This window comes from Ambystoma mexicanum, chromosome 11 (genome assembly GCF_040938575.1).
Source record: "Ambystoma mexicanum isolate Mex_15411 chromosome 11, UKY_AmexF1_1, whole genome shotgun sequence".
Classification (NCBI taxonomy): Eukaryota; Metazoa; Chordata; class Amphibia; order Caudata; family Ambystomatidae; genus Ambystoma; species Ambystoma mexicanum.
This window is the reverse complement of record NC_090934.1, coordinates 1,006,440,039-1,006,447,223: the sequence shown is the minus strand read 5'-3', so window position 1 is coordinate 1,006,447,223 and position 7,185 is coordinate 1,006,440,039.

Here is a 7,185-nt window from a genome sequence, read left to right as displayed (position 1 = left end):
GACCATCCTGGAACTCTGGCTGGGCTGCGTTTAGAGCTTTTCTCTCCAAGGAAGAATGGGGACCCTGCCGGGGCTCACCAGAACTGCCGCTGGACTTGGTCACAGCCAACCCACATGGGAGATGGGTGCCCAAGCCAGAGACATCACCTCCAACCATCCTGGAATCCCGGCTGGCCTGCGTTACTGGGAAACCAAAGGACAGGGACCCTGCCAGGGTTCCCTGGAACTGCTGCTGGGCTTGGGGATGATCAACCCACATGGGAGACAGCCGCCCAAGGCTAGGGACATTCCCCCCAACTATACTGGAGCTATGGCTACCCTGCGTTAAAGCTTCTCCCTCTGGGAAAAGTGGGGGACCCTGCCGGGGCTCCTTGGGACTGCTGCTGTGCTTGGGGATGGTCGACCCACATGGGAGACAGCTGCCCAACGCCGGAGACATCTGCTCCGACCATCTTGGAGCTCTGGTTGGCCTATGTTACAGCTTTTCCTCACCAGGGAGCCCCGGCAGTGTGCCAATACTGCCCCAGATAGAAAAGCTGTAATGCAGCCCAGCCAAAACTCAGGACGGCTGGGGGTGATGTCCCCGGCCTACGGCATCTGTCTCCCATGAGTCCACCATCCCCCAGTGCAGCAACAGCGGCAGGGAGCCCGGTAGGGTCCGCTTCACGGAGTAAAATTGTATAATGCAGGCCAGCCCAGAGCTCCAGGCTGGTCAGGGGTGCTGTCCCTGGCCTTGGGCGGCTGTCCCTAATGTGGTTTGACCAGAGGGGAAAGCTATAAAGCAACCCAGGCAGAGCTCCAGCGTGGTTGGGGGTGTCCTTGGGCATTCATTTCCTATGTGGGTCTACCGTGCCCAAGTACAGCGGCAGTCACAGTGAGCCCTGGCAGGGTCCCTGTCCTTTCCCCGCAGGGAGAAGCTGTAACGCAGGCCAGCCAGAGCTCCAGGAAGGTGGGGGGTCATGTCCCTGGCCTTGGGTGGCTGTCTCCCATGTGAATTGACCGTCCCCAAGCCCAGCTGCAGTTCCAGGGAGTCCCGGCAGGGTCCTTGTCCCAGAGGGTAAATCTGTAGCACGGGCCAGCCAGAGCTCTAGGATGGTTGGAGGTGATGGCTCTGCCACCTGTCTTCCGTGTGGGTCAACCGTCCCCAAGTCCAGCGGCAGTTCCGGGTAGCCCGGGCAGGGTCCCCATTCCTCCCCGGAGGTGAAATCTGTAACGCAGCACAGCCAGAGGTGCAGCCTGGGCTTGCAGACAGTCAACACATGGGAGACAGCGGCCCCCAGGGAAACACCAATGTTTTGCTGGCATGGGGGAAATTTGTGGTCTGACCCTGCATTTGTGTCCCAGCCCACCAAAATACCTCCCCAGACTGCCCAATCCTGTAGAATGAAAAAACTACTTGCATAACGTTGCAGCTCCTCTCATAAAAAAAAAAAACCTCTAAACAAAACAAAAAACATTCACTACCTATGGTCAGCCCAGCAAAAACAAATCATAACTATCACGCTCCGATCACCTCCCCCCTTTCAAGCCATCCCTCGTGGTCTAGTGACCCTCACACCCCAGTAAAAACACATTTGCCCCTTAATAGGGGCAGATTTTTATTAAGAAGATTAGTGACCATAACACCAGTTAACAGTATATTTATAGGTTTATGGATTTTAGTCGAACCCCCCACCACCAAACTGGTAAAAATTCCCCTCCCCTCAATTTCTTAAAAATGTTTATACCACCAAAGTTGGGTTTGGGTCAGGCCCTATTGCATTGTGTAAGTGCTGGGGTGGTCGAGGGGCGACCCACCCCACAATATGACATTAAAAAATAATTTGGTACAAAACATTTGGAAATAATGCAACTAGTTGAAGTTCAATTTGAACACATAGATCCATAATTAGATATCTTACACTTTGGTTCAATTAAATGGTTATAATAAATCTTGAATATGACAAATATGTAAGAACCATGAACTGATAACTCAAGTAATATAATAAGACCTACTTTACCAATATAAATACTTTCATGGAATATAAATGACTGAAAATATGAAACCGTCCATGAAAAGAATTACATATTGAGTACAACAAAGAACTGAGTGACAGCATAAAAAAGGAGAGAACTGTGACCATGTTTCTAGGTGGACACATGGGAATGGAGCTACGAGACCCTGGGGGGGGGGGGCTGTGTTTTCAGAAAGATAAAAGCCAGTATATAAGGTATTCCCAAGGTGTCTGCCCTATCCACTTTATCCTTTGCCAGGTACCAGTCTGTAATTCAAGACCCTGGTAGAGTTTTGAAGCATTAACAACTCTGCATTAGAAGGCCAAAAGGTCTGTGGTTATTGTCTTTGATACAACTAAAAGTACATTTCAATACACAGTCTGCAGGATGGACTGTGATAAATACCTACTTGAGCTTGAGGGTATGCAATGAATTTGGCAGATGAGGAGGTTCAAGGTTGTCAGAGTTATTGTGCAGCTGCCTGCATGAGGCACCATGGTGGGGTCAGGTACCTACCATGACAGCGCTGCTTGACTTCAAGTTGGCAGCTGAAATTTTATAACTGATACAAATCACTAGATTTGAAGATGAGTTACTCAGAAGAGTCAATCCCTTTGTCACATACACACAAGGACCTGGGAACATTAATTAACACCCTTCCTTTTCTTTCTTTTTCAGTTTCAAAAGGGGCAGTACTATACAGGGAGGCTTGGGTAGAAGGCCTAGTATGGGAGTTTGGAAACAAGCATGGCAGTAAAGAGCAGAGTAAAAGAGGACGAAGGAAGGTGAAGGGAGTGGAAGGAGAGTAAGACTTAAAGAGAGGTGGCTGGGAGAGGAAGGTGAAGATGCGTCAAAAGAAGGGAACGGGGAGAGCAGCGTGAAGAGGGGAAAACCAGCAAGGGGGAAAAGGAGAGAGATGGAAGGTGAGACACAAGAGAAAGGAGGAAATGACTTGGACAACAGTTTGAAAGGTACAGACAAAATCAGTGTAAGAAGATGAGGGCCACCGGTGGAGGAACATTTTGGGAGAGGTACTGAGAAAGAAAAGGGAGGTGGAGGAAGGAAGAAGTGCAGAAGGTGGACCCTGAAAATAAGGTAAATACTGTGGAAGATGGCCTGTGTCCGTTAAGAAGTATGCTAGCTGGCGCCTGGCTGTAAATCTTAACCTAATAACTAACCCATCAAAAGTAGTGGGGTAATAGAAAGACGAGGAGGAGTGCAGTACCCTGGGTAAACCAACTTGACCGTGGTTTAACTCTCAACACCAAGGTGAGTGGTGCCTCTGTTCGGTTTCTGGCCCTGCCGATGCATCACACCATCAGTTACGGTCCCCTAGGAGGACCTATCTTTGTCTTCAAGCCAAGGAGTGCCAGCGGGTCTTCAAGCCCAGGATATACAAATGGTCTTTCTGGCCAGGAGAGCAAACAAATCTTCATGCCTGATAGGGCCAATGCGTCGTCAATCCTGGGAGGGACACCCCATACTTATATAGAGCACTAGAGGGGTACTAACTGAACCATTCACACGTGGCAATACAACTCTAGTTGAGTAATATTAGAATATGGAAAATGGCCAGGGGAATCAAGTCCTCTAGAAGAAAGGGGGCCTCCTCACAGTGTTAGGAATGTCAGCAGAGGGAATGTTATAGGTGTGGATTGTGCACAGAGAACACTAGAAGAGAATGCAAGGCAGTAGTACGGTGGTTGGTGTAAGGGTGAGGACAGAGAGAGTTGTTGCAGCATAAAGATGTACTAAAATTAAATGAAGTCACACATACTGGCTGTGTCCTGGTTCACTTCCTTAACTGGTGATGAGTTGCGGCAATGACAAAGAGCCTGCACTTGCCATTGATTGTGGTTGCCATGGCTGAACAGGTACAGGTTTGTTTGCGCATTCGAATGGTGGCTCTTTGGGACTCTCCAGGCCTGTTTTGGGGAGCATCTGGGCTGTGTGTGAGCCTATGAGGGCACAGGAAGCCCCCTAGCAGCATAGCTGTGCATGCACACGACAGAACACGTGATCCAAGGACGCATCGTCCGGTGTTGCAGTTGTTACCTGTCAATTTGAGACATGATAAAGAGTTGACATGTCTGTTGCTTAGCTATGTAACAAGCTGAAGGCCTTCACTGTGGGCACTGCGCTCCGTGCTGTGCCCATCCCACATGCAGTGTAGAGACCGAAAGAAACACTTGCACACATAAAGAAGGGAGCATGCCATAGCACATTTGGCTGTTACTCTGAGAGTTTTTTTTTTATTGGACCTTAAAAGGGAGATTACAGACATTTGTCCCTGTGAACAAGGTGACAAATACTAAGGGTACGAAAAGGAAAATGGGGAAGCAACAGAAACTAATTCAAAGATTATAGCAAATATACCAGGCACTGGGTTATTCCTAGGTTATTACATGGAAAGAAAGATTCCAGAAGTATATGTTGGCAGTATATGGTCCGGTCCTAATTATTTGAGTAAAAAGAAAGAGGCACTGTTTCATTGTCGAGGTCGGGCAGGACAACAATTTGTTAAAACTACCTGAATGCATTGAGATGGGCAACCGACTCAGTTTGATATATGCATAGCCAAGATGGACAAGCATTACGAGGTGAAGGGGAATAACATTTTGGCTTGTTATCAATTTACCATCAGACAACAGAAATATTGTGAGACCATTGAGGAGTTTGTTACAGCACTGTGAGGGTTGGCTATAAAGTATGGTTTTGAACATTATCAGAAAGAGTACATTCGTGACAAGTTGATGATCAACAGGAGAGCAAGAGATCCCCTCGTCGAATGGGAACTAGCCTACTCAACACTGAAGCAGCAATTTCCCATTAAAGAAACGGCCCTCCAACCTGGAGAGGCAGAAAGGTCCTCTCGTCTAATGGAACTAGCCCACTCGCACTGAAGCAGCTAGTTCCCATTAGAGAAACAGCCCTCTGACCTGGAGAGGCAGAAAGGTCCTCTCGTCTAATGGGAACTAGCCCACTCGCACTGAAGCATCTATTTTCCATTAGAGAAACAGCCCTCTGACCTGGAGAGGCAGAAAGGTCGTCTAGTCTAATGGGAACTAGCCCACTCGCACTGAAGCAGCTATTCACCATTAGAGAAACGCCCCTCCAACCTGGAGAGGCAGAAAGGTCCTATCGTCTAATGGAACTAGCCCACTCGCACTGAAGCAGCTAGTTCCCATTAGAGAAACAGCCCTCCGACCTGTAGAGGCAGAAAGGTCCTCTCGTCTAATGGGAACTAGCCCACTCGCACTGAAGCAGCTGTTCACCATTAGAGAAACGCCCCTCCCACCTGGAGAGGCAGAAAGGTCCTCTCGTCTAATGGGAACTAGCCCACTCACACTGAAGCAGCTATTTCCCATTAGAGAAACGGCCCTCCGACCTGGAGAGGCAGAAAGGTCCTCTTGTCTAATGGGAACTTGCCCACTCACACTGAAGCAGCTATTTCCCATTAGAGAAACAGCCCTCCGACCGGGAGAGGCAGAAAGATCCTTTCGTCTAATGGGAACTAGCCCACTCACACTGAAGCAGCTATTTCCCATTAGAGAAACGGCCCTCCGACCGGGAGAGGCAGGAAGGTCCCCTCGTCTAATGGGAACTAGCCCACTCACACTGAAGTAGCTATTTCCCATTAGAGGAACGGCCCTCCGACCTGGAGAGGGAGAAAGGTCCTTTTTTTCTAATGGGAACTAACCCACTCGCACTGAAGAAGCTATTTCCCATTAGAGAAACGGCCCTCCGACCTGGAGAGGCACAAAGGTCCTTTCGTCTAATGGAACTATCCCACTCGCACTGAAGAAGCTATTTCCCATTAGAGAAATGGCCCTCCGACCTAGAGAGGCAGAAAGGTCCTCTAGTCTAATGGGAACTAGCCCACTCGCACTGAAGAAGCTATTTCCCATTAGAGAAATGGCCCTCCGACCTGAAGAGGCAGAAAGGTTCTCTAGTCTAATGGGAACTAGCCCACTCGCACTGAAGCAGCTATTTACCATTAGAGAAACACCCCTCTGACCTGGAGAGGCAGAAAGGTCCTCTCGTCTAATGGGAACTAGCCCACTCACACTGAAGCAGCTATTTCCCATTAGAGAAACAGCCCTCCGACCGGGAGATGCAGAAAGATCCTTTCGTCTAATGGGAACTAGCCCACTCACACTGAAGCAGCTATTTCCTATTAGAGAAACGGCCCTCCGACCGGGGAAGAGGCAGGAAGGTCCCGTCGTCTAATGGGAACTAGCCCACTCACACTGAAGCAGCTATTTCCCATTAGAGGAACGGCCCTCCGACCTGGAGAGGGAGAAAGGTCCTTTCGTCTAATTGGAACTAACCCACTCACACTTAAGCAGTTATTTCCCATTAGAGAAACCTTGAACCTCCTCATCTGCCAACATCATTGCATACCCTCAAGCTCAAGTAGGTCTTTTTCACAGTCCATCCTGCAGACTGTATTCAATTGTACTTTTAGTACAATCAAAGATGCTGCCAACAGACCTTGCAGCCTTCTAATGCAGTGTTGTTAATTCTTCAAAACTCTACCACGTCTTGGATTACAGACTGGTACCTGGCAAAGGATAAAGTGGATAGGGTAGACGCCTTGGAATACCTTATCTACTTACTATTATCTTTCTGAAGATACAGGGCCCCAGGGTCTTGTAGCTCACTTCCCACGTGTCCACCTAGAAACATGGTCACAGTTCTCTCCTTTTTTTATGCTGTCACTCATTTCATTGTTGTACTCAATATGCAATTCTTTTCATTGACGGTTTCATATGTTCAGTCATTTGTATTGCATGAAAGTATTTATATTGTTAAAGTAGGCCCTATTTTCATTTATTATATTACTCAAGTTATCAGTTCATGATTCTTAAATATTTATCATATTCAAGATCTATTATAACCATTTAATTATAGCAAAGTGTAAGATATCTTAGCCATTGGCATAATTATGGATCTTTGTGTTCAAATTGAACCTGAACTAGTTGCATTTTTTCCAAATGTTTTGTACCTAATTCTTTTTATTGTCAGAATGTTTGGTTGGTCACCCCTCTACCATTCACCACCCCACCCCTTACACAAACCAATATGGCCTGACTCCAACCCAATGGTGGTGTCATAAAGTTAAAGAAATTGAGGGGGAGGGGGCAGGGAATTTTCAATCAGTTGGAAGGGGGGGGGGGGGCGACCAAA